The sequence below is a fragment of the Sapajus apella genome, unplaced genomic scaffold (assembly GCF_009761245.1).
Source record: "Sapajus apella isolate SASKATOON/1434 unplaced genomic scaffold, GSC_monkey_1.0 scaffold45, whole genome shotgun sequence".
Classification (NCBI taxonomy): domain Eukaryota; kingdom Metazoa; phylum Chordata; class Mammalia; order Primates; family Cebidae; genus Sapajus; species Sapajus apella.
The window spans coordinates 12,753,196-12,772,240 of record NW_022436985.1 but is presented as its reverse complement, the minus strand read 5'-3'; positions in this window follow the sequence as shown (position 1 = coordinate 12,772,240).

Genomic DNA, 19,045 nt, shown 5'->3' with positions numbered 1-19,045 from the left:
AATGCTTTAGCCACAAGTATGGAAACTCATATAATGTAATGTTGAATCAGGAGCTCTATTTAACAGTGAAGAAGGTGCTGAAGTGGTTCATGACCATAGGATCCACTGGTCATATGATATACCATGCCATTTAGAAGTAGCCTCATAGAGTGCTGGCATGGCCTTCAAGACACAGATGAATTGCCAGCTCAGAGGAAACACTCTGGAAGGATGGGATGTCATCTTCTAGGTAGCAGTATACATAGAGTCAGAGACTTCTTTATTATGCTGTGTCTCCAGTAGGAAGAATACATGGATCCAGAAACCAAAGGTGATTTTGGGATCCCCATCCTCATCACTGGGTTCTGCAGCATTGGAGGTTTGGTCTCCAAAAGGGATACCCTTAGCCCAAGTGGCATAGCAAGGGTCTTAATGAGCTACAATATATGGCTACTTCCAGGACACTTTGAATTCTTGTGTCCCAAGACCAGCAGTCAAGTAAAAGAGTCATTATCATGACAGAAGTAATTGACCTTGATCAGCAGGTGGAGGTAGGGCTGCTTTTACACAATTGATTCCAGGAGGAAGATATGTGGAGCTCAGGTGCAGATCTGGCACCTGTGAAGGAGGGTGAAGTAAGTAGAGTCTCCGACTGCAGATCTATGAAAGACTTAGCCATTCCCACAGGGAGTCCACAAGTCACAGCCACCTGTTAAGGGAGCCTTGCAACTCATAAGGATGGGCCTGCATTTGTATCTCCAGCATGCTCAGTCACTAGTGATCTTCTTGGACAACTTCAGATATTGTGTTGCTCCATTATAACTCTGAAAGGACATTCTTTTTGAAGAAGCCTGAAAAGAATGATTGCCAGTGGTTCACACCTGTCAGAAATGAGGGATTGGATAAATCACCATGACCTGCTCAGGTGACAGCTGAGGGAGAGATAAATTAAAAATGGATAACAGAGAAAGGAGAGGATGAGGAATAGCTGCGGCACTGAGACTAACTGCGGTGACAATTCTTTCCACCAGCCGCTTTCTTCAAAGCTTTCTGTCAGAAAAAGAGGCTCAATGCTCAGTAGGGAAGTATATCTGTATGTCGCAAGGCATGTACTTTGGTGGCCATAAAAATGCACCAGTCAGGTCTGCTGCATGGAGCAAAATCCACTAAGAACTCTAGATGCTGCACTTGTGGACCTGGTTCTGTGTTCACAATGAGGCCACCATCCCCATAGGCTGCTGCCAGCTAATGACTGAGCATGGTGGAGATAAGAATGCTGGTCCATCCTTATGAGATGCAAGACCCCCTTAACAGGTGACTTTGACTTGTGGACTCCCTGTGGGAATGGCTGAGTCTTTCTTAGAGCTGCAGTCTGAGACTACTTACTTCCCCCTCTCCTTCACAGGTGTCAGATCTGCATCATGGTCTGAAAGCTTTTCCCACTTTCTCTGGCTTTCTCTCCTTTATCCACCATCACAGCTCCCCACCCCGCAATACACCGCCTGCATGTCTATTCTTATCTTGCTGTCTGCTTTTCTAGGGACCCAAATAAATGCATTCCCATGTGTAGCTACCCTTCTACATTTCTATGCTCTAGTCATACAAAAATTACTTAGATTTTCCTGAATGTGCCATGTTCTCTCTCTTCTTGGATCTTTGAATAAGTAATTTTCTCTGCTAAAATACCCTGCTATTTCATATCCAACTGGCAAATTCGTCATTATTTTTCAATATATAACTTTAGTTCTTTAACTACTTGTAAGTATTTGTACAATTTCATTACAAGCACAGACTTTATCTTGTAATACTTGGAGTCTGTCAGACTCTGGCACCATGGTACACACACAGTAAGTACTTTACAAAGTCTTTTTTATTGATTCTATTGAACTGTATAAGTAAATATATCTTAATTTTTAGTAAAATTATTAACTGCATTTATTTTATTAGAAGACTATTTTCTAAGAGAAAAGTGACATTTTCTTGTATGCTTGAACCCAATAGAGAATATTCAATTTTCCAAAGTAATAGTCACATTTATATTTTGTTTACAGAGTAAGAATGCAGTTAAATATTCCCTTTACAACATTATTTTCAATGACAGGCATGGAATCCCACAATTAGGCTATCTTCTAAATTATTTAAGTTGGACACGTGAGTTGTTTCTAATGTTTTGCTAACACAATGTTACAATAAACATCCTTTAAAAAGTGTTTACTTACATTTTATTGATTGATTGATTGACTGAGATGGTGTCTTGCTCTGTTGCTTAGGCTGGTGCAGTGGCGTGATCTTGGTTCACTGCAAACTCCACCTCCCGAGTTCAAGCAATTCTCCTGCCTCAGCCTCCTGAGGAGCTGGAATTACAGGCATGGGCCACCACACCCAGCTAATATTTTTTTTATTTTTAATAGTGACAGAGTTTCACTATATTGGCCAGGCTGGTCTTGAACTTCTGAACTTGTGATCTGCCTGTCTCGGCCTCCCCAAGTGCTGGGATTACAGGCATGAGCCACCGGGCCCGGCTGCTACTTACATTTATTATTATTGCTATAGGTTTCTTGGGCTTTCAGGCTACCACACTCTCTTGATTTTCCTATTACCGTTCCAACTGTTTTGTCTAGTTTTATTCTGCTGGCTCCTCTTCGCCTGCTTGACACCATTCACATTTTTGAGTTCTCATACATAACTGTGCTTTATGTTCATTCTATATATTCTCCATATAAGGATCCTCACCTACCCTGATCCCTTGCCAGTCATGCCCTCAATGACCATCTTTTCACTAAATCGATTTTTTGACCAAACATCTTCCTGAGTGACAGATGCTCTTATCTCACTATAGATACTGTGTTATTTAGGTTCTTTGATTGCAAGCAACAGAAACTAAATATGGCTCATTTAATCAAGAGGCAGGTTATTGGCAGGATGTTAGAATTCACATAACTTGGAACTAGGCAAGAACTAAGAGGATAAATGACTGCAATTACTTTGTAGCAAGAACTCTGCTACAAAAGCCCAGATGTTAGGAAGAAGAAATTGATGTTAGGTAGCCAGAAACCAAACCAAACGAAACGAAAACCAAAATAATAAATTAACAGATGTTCATTAACCTTTTCTTAGAGCACTTAAAATTCCATATTCCTAAAAGGGAAATCATAGTCTCCCCCAGTAAACCCTCTTCTCTTCTATGGTCTTATATTTCACTAAACTGTATCCCTACTTATTCAGAAACTTAAGCCAGAAGCCTGGAAGTTCTTCTTGATGTCTTCCTTTTTATTACCTCCCATTTCTTGATCAATCATTAATACTATCATTCACACCACCTAAATAACTCCCCAATCCATCTTTGTCTCTCATCTCCACTGCCACTACCCTAAGTAGGACAAGTAATTATTGCTTTTCACCTCAATAACCAAAAGTCTCCAAGTGGCATATTCTGTTTTTTTTTTTTTTTTTTTCTTTTGAGACGGAGTTTCGCTCTTGTTACCCAGGCTGGAGTGCAACGGCGCGATCTCGGCTCACCGCAACCTCCGCCTCCTGGGTTCAGGCAATTCCCCTGCCTCAGCCTCCTGAGTAGCTGGGATTACAGGCACGCACCACCATGCCCAGCTGATTTTTTGTATTTTTAGTAGAGACGGGGTTTCACCATGTTGACCAGGATGGTCTCGATCTCTTGACCTGGTGATCCACCTTCCTTTGCCTCCCAAAGTGCTGGGATTACAGGCGTGAGCCACCGCGCCCGGCCTCCAAGCGGCATATTCTGTTATTCTCTAATCACACTACAATTGGAATAATGTTTAAGAATGAAAATACAATTACATCACAGCTTCTCTAGAAAGGTTGTATTAATTTTTATTCAATAGCAGTGTATATGAGCCTCTAAATCCTCATATTCTTTGGATTATGGAGTATTCTTTTATTTTTAAAAATTATACTTTAAGTTCTGGGGTACATGCACAGAATGTGAAGGTTCGTTACATAGGTATACATGTGCCATGGTGGTTTGCTGCATCCATCTCCCCGTCATCTACATTAGGTATTTCTCCTAATGTTATCCCTCCCCAATGCCCTGACCCCCTGCTATCTCTCCCCTAGCCCCTCACCCGCCATGCCTTGGTCTGTGATGGTCCCCTCTCTGTGTCAGTGTGTTCTCATTGTTCAACACTCATGAGTGAGAACATGTGGTATTTGGTTTTCTGTTCTTGTGTCAGTTTGCTGAGAATGATGGTTTCCAATTTCATCTATGTCCCTGCAAAGGACATGAAGTATTCCATGGTGTATATGCGCCACATTTTCTTTATCCAGTCTGTCATTGATGGGCATTTGTGTTGGTTTCAAGTCTTTGCTATTGTGAATAGTGCCACAATGAACATACTTGTGCATGTATATTTATAATAGAATGATTTATAATCCTTTGGGTATAAACCCAAAGTAAAGGAATTGCTGGGTCAAATGCTATTTCTATTTCTCGATCATTGAGAAATTGCCTCACTGTCTCCACAATGGTTGAACTAATTTACACTCCCACCAACAGTATAAAAGCGCTCCTATTTCTCCACATCCTCTCCAGCATCTGTTGTCTCCTGATTTTTTAATCATCACCATTCTAACTGGCATGAGATGATATCTCAATATGGTTTTGATTTTCATTTCTCTAATGACCAGTGACAATGAGCTTTTTTTCAAGTTTGTTGGCTGCATAAATGTCTTCTTTTGAAAAGTGTCTGTTCATATTCTTTGCCCACTTTTTGATGGAGTTGCTTTGTTTTTCTTGTAAATTTGTTTAAGTTCTTTATAGATTCTGGATATTAGCCCTTTGTCAGATGAGTAGATTGCAAAAATTTTTTCCCATTCTGTTGGTTGCCGGTTTACTCTATTGATAGTTTCTTTTGCTGTGCAGAAACTCTTAAGTTTAATTACATCCCATTTGTCTATTTTGGCTTTTGTTGCCATTGACACTGTGTATTATTAAAAAAAAAATTTGCCAAGTAGATTAGCAAAAGTTTCCGTCAACTTGTTTTAATAGAAATGTATCTGATTACTAGGGAGATTGATGTTTTTCTCATGTATTTCTTGATTAGTTATACTACTTCTTTTGTGTCTTGCATCTTTATGCCCTTTTTGATTATTTGTTGAGGCCTTTACATTTGTATTGATTTAGATTAGTTTTGAGGGGTTTTATATTTTTATTGATTTAGGGTAGCTTTTTTCTTTTTTAAGAATATTGACTATTAAACTGGGTGAGATGGTGTACGCCTGTAGTACCAGGTACTCAGGAGACTGAGTTGGGAGGGTTCCTTGAGCCTAGGAGTTTTAGTCCAGTCTGGGCAACATAGAGAGACCCAGTCCCAAGGGTGGGGGGGAGGTGCAGAATATTAAATCTTTCTTAGCCATATTTATTGCAAATAATTTCACTTTTTGACTTTTAGTATTATTTTCTGGGCAAAAAGTTATCATGTTTTATATAGTAATAAATTTAAGTGTTACATCTGCCAATTTTGCTTTATGCATTGTACTTTTGATATCATGTTTTAATATCATGGTAAGAAAGGCCAACCTCACAATATTATGTAAAAATTCAGTATGTTTTTCTTTGATCATTTTAGGGTTTCAATTTTTACATTTAAGTTTTGTCCCATCTGGACTATTTCGAGTGTGTGTGTGTGTGTGTGTGTGTGTGTGTGTGTCTGTGTGTTTGTGGTTTGGTGTAGAGAGCTCAATTTTTTTTTTTTTTTTTTTTTTTTTTTTTTTTTTGAGACAGAGTTTCGCTCTTGTTACCCAGGCTGGAGTGCAATGGCACGATCTCGGCTCACCGCAACCTCCGCCTCCCGGGTTCAGGCAATTCTCCTGCCTCAGCCTCCTGAGTAGCTGGGATTACAGGCACGCGCCACCATGCCCAGCTAATTTTTTGTATTTTTAGTAGAGACAGGGTTTCACCATGTTGACCGGGATGGTCTCGATCTCTTGACCTTGTGATCCACCCGCCTCGGCCTCCCACAGTGCTGGGATCAATTTTGTTTTTTTAAAGAGTAACTATTGGCTGGGTGCGGTGGCTCATGCCTGTAATTCGAGCACTTTGGGAGGTAGAGGTGGGCGGATCACAAATTCAGGAGCTCGAGACCAGCTTGGTCAACATGGGGAAACCCCGTCTCTACTAAAAATACAAAAATTAGCTGGACGTGGTGGCGGATGACTGTAATCCAAGCTACTCTGGAGGCTGAAGCAGGAGAATTGCTTGAACTTGGGAGACAGAGGTTGCAGGGAACCGAGACCACGCCACTGTACTCCAGCCTGGGCAACAGAGCAAGACCCCATCTCAAAAAAAAAAAAGAATATTGAGATGCTTTAACTCAATTTAGGAAAGAATACATTGTTTCTTCAGATTTGAAATATATGGCCACTTTTATCATACATAAAATTGTTATATATTATTCACTTGTTTCAGATAATCAAAAATTCTGAAGTAGTATTCAACTGGATTATTCATTTCATTTCTCAAATTTGTATCTGCATAATCTTTGGATGCTTCAAGAATTATATTTCCTACTCAAAAATGAAGAATAATCTTTAATGAAGATATTAACAAGAATTTTAATTCCCCTTCCATGTATGAACATATTTGCCTCTTTCTTTGAATGTTTATTAGGTTTTGGTTGAAAACTGGACATTGCAGGTAATTTGTTGTAGTGACTCTGGATTTTGTTTTTTTCAGAAGATTGTTGGTTTTTTGTTCTAGTAGACTGTTATCTTAGCTGGATTCACTAATACACACTTTGTCTCTTCTGTGGTATGTAGCATGTGATATTTCTGCTTTGTCTTTAGAGTTTCTAGCTGCTGATTTCTTTTTTTTTTTTCAGGTTGACCACTGGAGAGTTTCTCCTATGCTTAAATGATCTGATTCTTCCCTTCCTTTTCAACTTTGTTTCAGAGTAAATTTATTATAAATCAAAAGTTAGATTATTTATTCTACAAATATTTACTCATTGAAGGCCTACAGTGTGCCAGACACTTGGGATACACTAATAAACAGAAAAGGAAAAAAAAAAGGACAAAAATTCTTCCTCTGTGGAACTTAAGTTGTAATTGGGAGAGAAAGACAATAAATTGCAAGCAATGTGTAAGTTAAAAAAGTAAGATAATGATATAATATGTGCAGTGGAATACAATTACAGGTATTGATCGACTTACCACCTATGCAACTTACGACCATTCGACTTTACGACCATAATCGCTAACCACGACTGCTCCACATCTGGCAGCGCAAACGCTGCCCAGCTGGGCGTACGACAGTGTGGACCAGCTTCCAGCAGCACTACCATCTCCGCGTGCACCATTTCAACTGTACATATAGCCTACTTAACTTACGACCAAATCGTGTTACGACCGGTCCGCGGTCCCGACCATGGTTGTAAGTCAAGCACTAAGCTGTATGCAGAGTAAGTCATCTGGAATGCGTAGGGGGTAGCTAGTGAATTGCAGTTGTAAATAATTGTAATGGCTGGTGGTTCACACCTGTAATCCCAGCACTATGTGGGGCTGAGGTGAGTGGATTGCTTAAGCTCAGGAGTTGGAGATCAGCCTGGGCAACAAGGTGAAACCCCCTGTTTACTAAAAATACAAAAATTAACCATGAGTGGTGGCATGTGCTTGTGGTCCCAGCTACTTGGGAAGCTGAGGTGGGAGGACCACTTGAACCTGGGAGATGAAGGTTTCAGTGAGCTGAGATTTCACCACTATACCTCAGCCTGGGTGACAGTGACCTGGCCTCAAGAAAACAAAAACAAAAACAAAACAAAAATAATCATAATGTCAGCCTGTTCAAACCCTCCAAATTGCCCAACAAAATTTAACATTGGACTTCAAGGGCCCACGTGTCTGGTTCCTATAATCTCAGTTACCTCATTTTGCAGTAGTCTCCTCCTCCCCAACTCCCTCTATCTGGCCACATCAGCCTCCTTGGTGTTTCTAGAACATTCCAGGCATGCTTTCACTTCTGCCTGGAGTACACTTATCTCACATACCCACATAGCTGGATCCCTTGACATCTTAATTATTCTTAAATGTCACCTTGTCAGTGAGGCCATTTCCAACCACCTTATTTAAAATTGCTTTTCATCTCCTATAGCCTTCCTCCCATCTCTCTTATTTGATATCTTCTCTCCAATTGCATGTATATTATATGTAACATACTGTGTAATGTATTTATTTGTTTATTGTCTGTCTGTCTCCCATGGAATGTAGACCTTACAAAGGCATTGCACCACCATGTCTGGAACTCATGAAATACTCAGTACGTATTTGTTGAAAGAATAATACATGAGAGCTTAAGTCTGGATCAAAGTGGAGAACTCGGAAGACAGGAGCAGATGAAGCCAGTCCTTGTGTGACTTGAGACCTATAGGATAAAATTGTCTTTGATATTCTCCTTAAGTTCATATATATTTGATCACTTTATGTTGTCTGATGAAATTCTTGTTACCAGGCAATAATTATAAATAGCAGAGGCCATTTTAACGGTTATGTTTTCTCCTTACTTTGGTGTGTGGTATCTCAGGGACCAATACATTGTGATTTGCTAAGAGATCTCATAATGTATATTTAGAAATCTAGGAAGTTATTTTGACTTCATAATCATAGAAAAGAGATTGCACCAATTACTATTGTCTCTCCCAAGTTAAGATTACTAGCATTGGAGTTATGTTTATACCTGCACATGATTTTACAATTTTTCATTAACTATGAAATTTTGGTTTTGAAATTCATCACAGCAGAAAGACAAAAATACAAATACCATAGACTCTCTATTGAAGTTAACAATTTTCTTTCCAAAGATAGCATTATTAATAGCATTGAAATTATATTTCCTTTATACGTTTATGCCTGCACATGTTGTTTTTATCATTTTTTTACTAGCCATGAAATTTTGATTTTGAAATTTGTCACAGAAGAAAAGTGGAAGTTCACACATTATAATATCTCAGTTGTAATAGGCTGAGCATTGGTATAAGCCATGACTTCCAAATGTTGGGAACAGATGCTCTATGCTAATTTTTATTCCTCTTATCTCCTGTGGAGAACATTAGGTTGTTATGCAGAAAATGTGGGTCACCCTTTTAGGCATGAAATAGAATGGATTGCTCTATTATAAATATGATGAATGCTTATACAAGAAATGGCTGGCATAATTTGATGTTATACCTGTAAAGTTTCCCTTTAGAGCATATTAAAATTCCATCATTCCTGTTAGACAGTATTTTAAATATGTAAAATTTTAGTATTTTAGACATGTAGCTTATGTTTAGACAGTATTTTAGATATGTAGCTTATGTTTTGTGCATTTCCTTTACTTACATCCTAGCTGGTCTATCCCATAAATTAGGAATTTTAAATATGCCATTTAGAAAACACATTTGATCCTTATAATTTCTGCTATATTAGCTGGCTTCCTAAGGATTTTGGTTCCTAAGTCGTCGCTCCCTGGATCTTCTAAATGAATACTATTACTACAAGTCTTTAAATTCTTTTGGCATAGGCATTAATATCAAAGACATTATTTTGGTTTTCCATGCTTTTTATAATAAGACATTTAAGTGATGATTGGTGCATTTGCTATATTGCGTTTTGAAAAATGGTTCTCTCTTTTCATTGGTTTACTTGACTATATGCCTGTTTGCAGTTTTCATCACTATTCCATCTGGGTAGGGCAATTAAGAAAGGCAAATTTGCATTTTAGACCTTAAAACTAACAAATCTGGGCACTATTTGTAAATAATGCAGCGTTATTTACAATATGTTTAAGTTGAACCTACACATCAGTTTTGATAAAGGTCAGTCCTATAAAGCTATTAGATTTTTTTTTCTCTCTTTATACTGCAACTTAGCACACTGGAAGATGAGAACCATTTATCAGTACTGATGTATTGAGTTGTTAGAGGTTTATATATCTGGCAGAAAGAGCTTTCTATTGGAAAGATTGGTATTTGTGAAAGATGGCATTCATCATCCGTATGTTCAACAAATATTTATTAAGAATTTCTGATATGCTTGATAATGCTCTAGTAACTGATAATTCAAGAAATAAAATCTTGGCTACTATGGAGCTAATAGGCAAAGACATAACAAAAGAACATATAAGCATATGATAATTCTGGTAGCAATAAGTGTTATAAAAATACTGGTACAAGCATACAGTGACTGGGACTACTTTTGATGGAGTGCCAGAGAAAGCTTCTTGAGCAAATGACATTAAGGCGAGGGTTTAAAAATAAGGAAAATAAGGGGTGCAAATATCCAAGAAAATAGTGATGTGGCTGGATTAAAGGAGTGAATAGTACAAAATCAGGTTGGAGATTCAGGCAAGGGCCAAATCATGGGGACCTCGGGAGCTGTTGCAAGGAATCAGTCTTTTATTTTAATTGTAATTGAAGTCATTGGAGAGTTTTAAGCAAGGAGATAGACCTAATGTAATGAATTCTACAAACATCACTCTGGCTTCGATGGGGAAAATGGAAAGGGAGTAGTGTGGATACTTTGGAAACTAAGTTTTCTGTGTCACCAAAGAAAAACAGACAGACCTATGGACGAGAATGACAGTGTATTTGTCTTGTTCTCATGCTTATAATAAAGACATATCTGAAACTGAGTAATTTATAAAGGAAAGAAGTTTTATGGACTCATAGTTCCATATAGTTGGGGAGGCCTCACAATCATAGCGGGAGATGAAGGAGGAGCAAATGCACATCTTACATGGCAGCAGGCAATGGAGCCTGTGCAGGGGAACTGCCTGTTTATAAAACCATCAGATCTAGGCTGGGTGCAGTGATTCATGCCTATAAACCCAGCACCTTAGGAGACTGAAGCAGGTGGATTAAGACTAGCCTGGTCAACATGGTGAAACTCTGGCTCTATAAAAATACAAAAATTAGCTGGGCATGGTGGTGGGTGCCTGTAATCTCAGCTACTCGGGAGGCTGAAGCAGGAGAATCACTTGAACCTGGGAGGCAGAGGCTGCAGTGAGCTGAGATCCTGCCACTGCACTCCAGCCTGAGAGAGCAAGACTGTCTCAAAAAAATTAATAATAATAATATTAATCAGATCTCTTGAGACTTATTCACTATTGCAAAAACAGCACAGGAAAAACCTGCACCTATGATTCAATTACCTCCCACCAGGCACCTCCCTCAACATGTGGTGTTATGGGATATTCAAGATGAGATTTGAGTGCGGACACAGCCAAACTATATGAGATGGTTACCATACCTCTTTGTATACTTTTTTTGAGACAGGGTCTCACTCTGTCACTATTTATTGGTGAATAAATAAAGTCAAATGCAATCACAGCTCACTGCAGCCTTGACCTCCTTGGTTGAAGTGATCTTCCTACCTAAGCCTTCTCAGTAGCTGGGACCACAGGTGCATGCCACCATGCTCACCTAATTTTTTTAGAGAGACCAGGTCCCACTTCATTGCCCAGGCTGGTTATGGACTCCTGGCCTCAAGCAATCCTCCCATCTTGGCCTTTTAAAGCTCCTATTCTACCCAGCTTCTTATCAATAATGAAGTCTGTTACCTTCCATTTGTCTATATTCCTACCTTGATAGTGTCTCAGAAGGGGAAAATGAGGAACATCAAAATAATTAGAAGATAGGGAAGAACATAAGCATTAAGACAGATAATTGTCATAACCAAACATTCATTTTCTAAATATTTAAGTTGTATATATGAAGGATCATGAACAATGTTAATGTGTGAAGGAATTTTATGTGGGGAAATCTGTTTCTGTGTTATATAGACTGTAGGAAAGTAGAGCAACAGTTCTCTGTGTTTTGAGACAGAGTCTTGCTCTGTTGCCCAGGCTGGAGTGCAGTGGTATGATCTTGGCTCACTGCATCCTCTGCCTCAGAGGTTCAGGTGATTCTGGTGCCTCAGCCTCCCGTGTAGTTAGGAGTACAGGTGAACGCCACCATGCCTGGCTAATTTTTGTATTTTTGGCAGGGATGAGGGTTTCACCATGTTGACCAGGCTGGTCTCAAACTCCTGATCTCAAGTGATTCACCTGCCTCAGCCTCCCAAAGTGCTGGGATTACAGGTGTGAGCCACTATGCCCAGCCCTAGGGCAACAGTTCTTAACCCAGCTGCATGATATTAACATAAACAGGGGAGCTTTTAAAATAGCTGTGCTCAGGTCACACCTTATACTCTCAAGTCAGAATATCTGGAAATGTGATACTCTCAAAGACATTTTTAAAAGTTCTTTAGCTAATTCTAATGAGCATGTGGAGTAGAGAACAACTAGATGGGAGAATAGGGTCTATATTTGTGCATTTTACACAAGGTCAATCACACTTTGAGTGCTTATCAAACATTAAGGCTGCTTCTGTTGAACTAGGTCTTTTAGTGACAGATGAGGCCTCAATTAGGTAGCTAGCCACTCTATTCTATAGTGCTTTCTGTTTTGACGTTCACACAGATAAGATGAATGGTATCCATGACAACAGCAGATGTGATTCATCCATTCCTTAGCTTTCAGTTCCTTTGGGACATTCTGTTCCCTAGGATGACATTTGGGGCAGCTCATATACTCACTCAGCCATCTGGCATTACTGGTAATTTGAACATTTCTTCATCTAACACCTTTTTAACATTACAATCCTAAGGCTATGTCTTCGGCATGATATCTGTTCTCATACACTTTAAAAATATTTCACAACATTTGCATGGTTATTAATGGACTCTTCAAACATGTAGTGAATATTTATCAAATGGCTAACAACTAAAGGTTAATCCTTGTCCTCAAGACTCTTTCATTCTAAGTGCTGATATTAATACTCAATTTTATGCCATCAAATTTATTGTATAATTTAGGTTCTCATGCTTATATATATTACACTCTTAGGGTTCTCCAGGGCAACAGAACCAAAGAGATTTGTTACAAGAGGTTGGCTCATGTGGTGATGGAAGCTGGGAAATCCAAATCTGCAGTGTGTGGGCTGGCAGGCTCGAGTCCCAGGAGAGTTGATGTTTCAGTTTAGGGCTGAAGGCTGGCAGGCCAGAGACCCTGGAGTTTGCTGGAAAAATCTTTTTTTTTTTTTTAGATGGAGTCTCTGTCTCCGGGGCTGGAGTGCAATGGTGTGACCTTGGCTCACTGCAACCTCTGCCTCCTGGGTTCAAGCAATTGTCCTGCTTCAATCCCCCAGGTAGCTGGGATTACAGATGCACACCACCACACCTGGCTAATTTTTGTATTTTTAGTAGAGATGGGTTTTCGCCATGTTGGCCAGTCTAGTCTCAAACTCCTGACCTCAAGTGATCCACCCGCCTTGGCCTCCCAAAGTGCTGCGATTACAGGTTTGAGCCACCGTGCCTGGTCTCCCCTGGAAAATTCTCTCATGCTTAGGGAGGCTGGTCTTTCGTTCTATTCTGGCCTTCAACTGACTGGATGAGAGCCACCTAGATTATGGGGGGCGATCTGCTTACTCAAAGGTCACTGATTTAAATGTGAATCTCATCCATAAATGCCCTCCAAGTTGACACATAAAATTAACTGATGACAATAATGCTGATAATAGGTGCTGACAGAGCAGGAGTATTGCCATCTTAGACAAGCACTGTCATTTTAAAATTCACCATGATCGAAATCTGCCTAAATTCAAAGGGCATCAGCCTAATGGCTAAGGTCAGCATGACCATAAACCACAAATAACATTTCCAACCAGAAACATTCCAAACCCGTCCCCAACCACAGACATGCCAGCCCCAAGATAACCTCCCCTCCACCCATCACCCTAAAACCAATATAAACTCTGAGTCTGTAAGAGAGAATGCTCTTGATCGAAATTGGCCAGAAGCCCCTCTCAGATTTATTTTAGAGAAATAAACCTATCCTTTACTGTTGAGTTGCATGTCATGTTTCTTTCCTTTTTCTTTAACTCTTATAGGTACATTATATTTTTTATTTTTGTTTTTCGAGATGGGGTCTCGCTATATTGACCAGGCTGGTCTCAAACTCCTGGACTCGAGTGATCCTCCCATCTTGACCTCCCAAAGTGCTAGAATTACAGGCATGAGCCACTGTGCTTAGCCAATAGGTACACTATATTGAGTGCTTACCATGTGCCAGACACCTTGCTACTCAGTTTGACTCTATGAGGAAACTACTGCTACTATGTTTATTGTATAGATGAGAAAAATGAGACATAAAGATAGCTTGTCCAAGTCACAAAGCTAATAGGTTAACCCTACAATTTAAACCCAGATCTACCTGGCTCATAGCCCTTGCCCTTAACCACCCCAAGTCTCCACAAAGATTCTTTTGTGAGTTTTCTCTCTGCTGTCCTCTGAGGTATACTGCTAGGGAGGAATATAGCAGTATTCCTGATGCACCTTAGAAAGAAGAATTCTTCATTATTTGTGGTGTTTCATGGAATATTAACTTGAAATGCTGTGGGTGACTGCATTTTAATGGGTTAAATTCAGAGCAAAGATCTGTCTTCATCTAATGGAAAAATTTCGTTAGAGTTAAATGTGCCTCTGCTTCTTACTATTTAAAATGGAGACCAAGATACTTGTCACTAATGGTTTGTAAAGTGCTTTGAGATCCACACATGAAAAAACTCCAAGTAGAGATGTTGTTACGCTGATTTAAATAATTGAGTCAATTAACTTCAATTTCTTTTTAAATAATATAAAATAAAAATATAACTTATTGGTTCTTCGAACTTGATTGCATAGGTCATATTATGAGTATAAAGGTGATGTTGTCAGGAGAGTTGGCTGAAAAGCAGTTAGAATGGAAGTAATTATCTTACCCTCCAAAACAACTGAGAATATCAGCCCCATATTTTTCTTCAATACTATACCCTTTTGTCTGTCATGTCCCTTGTTCATGCAGCATTTATTTTAATTAATCATTTAGTTAACTAGCAGTCACTCATTCAAAAACTTTTGTTGAGCACTTCTATTGTGCCAGCGGATAATTAACATCTGTTTAGAACTTTACAAAGCAACTTCACATACATCTCATTTATCTTTGCCCCTGTCCTGAGATAGAGAGTATTAACTCTTTTGTCCATATACACTTATTGTTTTTGTTCATTTTTCTACTCCTTTTCAAATGTTACTTCTGTTTTTATATAATTATTTCTATATAAACTGAAGATCCAGGCTCCTTCAGAGGCAACTACTGATTTCCAAAGTGTATAGTTTTTTTTTTTGTTTGTTTTTTGAGATGGTGTCTAGCTCTGTCACCCAGTCTGGAGTGCAGTGGCATGACCTCAGCTTACTGCAAACTCCACCTCCCAGGTTCAAGCAGTTCTTCTGCCTTAGTCACTCAAGAAGCTGGGATTATAGGCATGCACCACCGCATCCAGCTAATTTTTGTATTTTTCTTAGTAGAGATAGGGTTTCACCATGTTGGCCAAGCTGGTCTCAAAATCCTGACCTCAGGTAATCTGCCTGCCTCAACCTCCCAAAGTGCTGGGATTATAGGAGTGAGCCACTGTGCTTGGCCCCAAAGTATATAGTTTTCACTAGAATCTTATTGCTTGGTTTTCCCATTTCAGTTAGCAGGAAAATCAATATTATATTGGTTCTTATCTTGCCTTCAGAAAGTATCAATTATTAGAGAACATTATTTGTGAGACAATGTTATGTGATAGAAAGAAAAACTTAATTAAGCTTTACTTAGTGTTACTGGTGGGTGGTGTCCGGGTTCTTTGGGATTTTGAAGAAAGAATTGGACAAATTGTACAAACAAAGCAAGAAAAGAATAATGCCACAAAAGCAGAGATTTATTCAAAATGAGTAAGAGTGGCCTGAACAAGTGGCTCAAGGGCCTGGTTAAATAATTTTCTAGGGTTTAAATATCCTTTACAGGCTTTGTATTGGTTACTTGGTGTACACCCTATGTAAATGAAGAGGCTGAAGTGAAGTTACAAAGTGTGTACACCCTATACAAATGAAGAGGATGTTTCCTATCATAGCTTAGACAGTTGGTCTTAGAAAGTTGGGGGTTTTCTGTTTGATTTAGTTCTAGGAAGACCTTAGGGTTCCCGGCCCTCAGACCCTACTTTCTTGGCTTATTAGTATTTAAGTGTTTGACATGGTGCACTATTACATATTTTCCTGGTAAATTCATGATCATAAACAGTAAAATTAATTCATACATACAAAAATTCTGCAGATCCTCTAATTTCTATTAAACAATTTAAAGCTAATGGGAAAACTTTTTCTTGGCATTTGGGAAGAACATTTTCTGTATCTCTCATTTGCCTACCTACCCTTCTTTATTCTACAACAACGAAGGGGAAGTACTGAATGGGATTTATCAAGACATTATGCAAGTCACATTTCTAGGCTTGGAGCCCTCGTGGAAGGGGTATAAATAAGGTAATATGTTCCCTTCCTCCCTATCCTTAGCTTTCTCTCGAGCATTGACAAAATAGAATTTGAACTTGGCTTTGACGTTTAAATAAACAGAGAGGATCATCTAATTCAAGCCTTCTTAGGCCCATCTAATATAAAAAAAGTTTTCATTTGGTGTCAATCTAGAAAACTGGGATTTAACATTGAGGTTTGTACAAAGGCCTGGTCATTAATAAAGCACAATTTTATTTTGGTTTATCATGTTGTACATATATCTCCCTTGCAAATTATGTGGAGATATAAATTAAGGAATTGATATGTCCTAGCAAAGAATTCCATAATGCCATTTTAACTTCACTTTAATCATATTTGTTCAATTAATACTTCTTCCTGGCCTCTTAATAAACTGTCATGCTAGGGACACTAAAGTAGTCTCAAATTAAACCCATTCTCCCAAATCACAGTCTTGAATTTTACTACTTTAATTCAATGGAGGGTCACACTTGCCTTCTTCAGAGAAAAAAAAAAGGATGGGGAAGTACATGGGGTTAGCCAAAACTTTACCCTTATTTTTAATTTTAATTTTTTGCTGGGATTACAGGTGTGACCCACCTTACCTGGTCAACCTTTACCCTTAGAGTGATGAACCAGTAGCCTTGAATCTGATCTGAGGGATAGATAAGGATGGAGGTAAAATGGTAGAGAAGGTTTTCCATGGGAAGACAGCTTTTCTTAATCTGGATGTAGTCTGAGTAACAGTGACTAGTGCCTTCAATATACATAAACATTCAAATGGTTTACAACACATATACTTGATTCCTTCCTCCTTCCTACTGCAAACCTGGCAAAAAGTACAATAAGAAATATCTGGAAATAAAATAGTCAATTAGCATGACAGATATACTCAATAGAGAGTCTAGAATCTTAAGATATGAGTTTCTAGTCTATCCTCTTATTTTAGAGAGAAGAAAACAAGTTAGTCTCTATTGCTCGACATTGACATTGCTGTTCCCTTCCTTCTCTTGACACCACTCATTTATAGGAAGCAATCTCACTGAAAGGAAGATATCAAGTTAACTTATTTAAATTGAAATACACTTAAGAACATACAAAAATAGAGAAACATTTGATAACATGTATTGAGCACCATCTACGTGCTATTCATTGTTAAACTCGTTTAACTTTCATAACTCTGTGGCTAGCCACACTTGACAGATTAGGAAACTGGAGATTTGAGATGTAAATGTTTCAGACATTCTGTAGCTAGTAAGTGGTGGCTCGAGAATCCTTTCTCAGGACTGTCAGACTCCAGATCCAGTCATCCCATTCTCTATGCTATTCTGCCTCTACAATATCCATATATGCTGTGTTAGCATGTCTAATTTTTCTAGTTTAAAAAGATTTGATACTGTTACAAAAATATTGTTACATTGAACGCATGCCTCCCCTATTTATATTCCATTTATATGCTATTCATTAGAAGTTATTGTTATGGACTTATTTGTATGATAAAATATTTTGAAAAATCTTTACAAAATTTATTTTCCTACTGAAAAGAAATAGCTACAGTTTCCTTGATTAAATGTCTATGCATACATCACTATTCTGTGATTGTTCTGCTTAGCTTCTGAGATACATAGTAGTTCTTAGATATTAATTTTTCATTAAATTGAACCAGAAAGAGAGACAGGTGAATATAAGATCTAAAGCTTACTGTCTCAATTTGTGAAATAGTTTAATGCTGGTGGAATAGAGAGGTGGTCATGAGCGTGTAGAGAAATAAAGATATGGTTGAAAGGTTGATTGGGGTCCATTTGTAATATGAGCCACATATAAGCCTTGTTGGAAAAGTGCTATTTTCAGCTGTTGAATACCCTACACTTTGAAGCTTGTCTGTATGAGGCATAGTACCCAGCACATAGGGCATAATTATTAAACTTCTAAAGGAAAAAAAACTCCAGCAAGACAACAAAGTTTTAATAGAACAGCATTAAGAGTCACAGTGAATTTAATATGTTAATAATTCTTATTTTTAGTAGCACAACTAGTCTCAGGAAGAAAATATAAAAGAATATTGGAAGGCTGGGCATGGTGGCTCACGCCTGTAATTCCAGCACTTTGGGAGGCCAGGGTGGGCAAATCACCTAAGGTTAGGAGTTTAAGACCAGCCTGACCAACATGGTGAAACCCCATCTTAAAAAAAAATTGGAGAATGATTAAATTTAAATTACATATTAATATAAGGAAGAATAAGGTTTCTGGAAAAATATTTAGTGCAATACCTAGTATACAGGAAGTGATTCAATAAATGTTGAATACATGAATAAAAAGTGTGCATTTTGTGTGTGTGTGTGTGTGCTCACATTGATCATACAGGCAAATGGCAAATAGGTAAAACAAAAATGAATGAACATTTAATGCATTCAAATATATTCATATTAAAGTCAAAGTTTAACTTTAGAAAATGATGAGAAACCAAACATAGCAAAGCCTATTCTTTATCTTTATCCATTGCTGTTAAGCCTTTTGACTGTTTCCTTGGGATGTCAAGTTCCCCAGTGCAATACTATAATAATTTAGGGAAGAAAATCCGAAAGGATGTTGAAAAATAATGAGCATTTAACTGGATGTGAATCCAAGCATTCACAAGGGCCCAGGGGTAACGTATGGAAAAGATTTAATGAAGAAGAGAAAAGTAATGAAAATC